Source organism: Arachis ipaensis, chromosome B01 (genome assembly GCF_000816755.2).
Source record: "Arachis ipaensis cultivar K30076 chromosome B01, Araip1.1, whole genome shotgun sequence".
Taxonomy (NCBI): Eukaryota; Viridiplantae; Streptophyta; class Magnoliopsida; order Fabales; family Fabaceae; genus Arachis; species Arachis ipaensis.
Window position 1 is genome coordinate 4,868,382 of NC_029785.2, and position 1,465 is coordinate 4,869,846.

General features: G+C 46.6%; 1 long non-coding RNA gene across 1 annotated transcript; it reads left to right on the top strand.

Annotated features, from left to right (window-relative positions):
- On the top strand, positions 256-1,182 carry LOC110270879. Its single transcript, XR_002360664.1, has 3 exons — positions 256-832; positions 910-997; positions 1,099-1,182. It is a non-coding gene; the product is annotated as an uncharacterized LOC110270879 (long non-coding RNA).

Here is a 1,465-nt window from a genome sequence, read left to right on the forward strand (position 1 = left end):
CATTAATTTTTATGAATAAAGAAAATTAATTATATTATCTCTAATTCTTGTATTTGAGTATTAATTCGAAAATAAATCGTAATTTGATAATTAGATAGTATTTTTATAAATATTATTATTGAATTAAAATAGATTTTCAATTACTCTATTACCCCTAATTTTATTCAAAATTTTTAAACTATTCCTAACCCTAATTTCTAACCACACACTCACCTCACCCATACCTGCCGCCACTCTCCTCACTCAGCACAACACACACACAACGCACTACACTCTTCTTTACACACACAGCAACAACTTCAAAAAAAAGAAACAAAAAGAAAGAAAGGGGAAGAAGGAAGGGGGATCGAGGAAGGAAGGAGAGGGGGCAGAAGAGTGAGGCGGCGCGGTGGGTGTCACTGCCACCATAGCCGCCGCTGCTGACAGAGGAGAGAGAGAAGATCTGAGAGAAAAGGAGAGTGTCACGAGGGAGCCGCCGTGCTGCCCAGGATCGCCGTCGCGTCGCGTCGTCTTTTGCACCAGCGCCGAGGAGGACCGCACGAGAAGGACCGCCATTTTGCGCCGCCACTGTGGCTCTTGTCGCCGCTGGACCTGTCGCCGTCGCCACCAACATCCACCGCCGTTGAGGTTGTCGCTGATGGGAGAGGATGAAGCTGCCCATGTCGTCGCCGTGAGGAGCCGCGAGTCCCGTCGCCGTCATCATCACAAATGGTGTCGCCGTTGTGGTTGAACCCAGCCGCCACCATCGCAAGCTCCGTCGCCACCGTTGGAGGTGGGTTGCCGAGCCGGTGTCACCGAAAAATGGCGTTGTCGTAGCTGAGGTCCATTGCTGGTAAGGGTTTTCTTTTTAGGTTGGTCTCTGTTCTTGTGGGTTTCGGAAAGATTATTGTCGCTGCGTGGTTGTTACAGTTGCCGTCGCTGAGCTTCTGGCCGCCGGGAACGGTGCTGTGGCCGCTGGAACCTTAGTTTGAGTCGCTGCTGTTAGTCACTAATGGAGGTATCTCTGCTGCCTCTTTTTCGCTTTAGGTCCTTCGCTTCCTTAAACTTGTTCTGCTTTTACTTTTACTCTGCTTTTATCCTATTTTCTGCTACTATTAGGTTGAGTATTGACGCTAGTGTTGCCGTGGGGCTGCTAAAGCTGCTGCTAGTTCTGATTTTGTTATCTTGGTACAAATGTTACTGGTTTGATCTTTCTCTTCGGTTTGGTCAATTCGTATGTCCTGTTTTATCACTGCCATGGTTTCCATGTTCTGATTTTAATTCTAGTCCTTACTTGGTCTTGACTCCCCATGTTGTAATTGCTTTTAATTCCTATCCAATTTGAATCTTCCATTTTGTTGCAACCATGGCCACTGCCGTTCTAGTTGCGTGAGAGTCATAGCCGCTGCAGAATAAGGTGAAAAGAGGGTTTATCGCATTAAAATCGCTGCGGATTTGATTCTTTGAGGTAGGGGTTTTCTTAAAA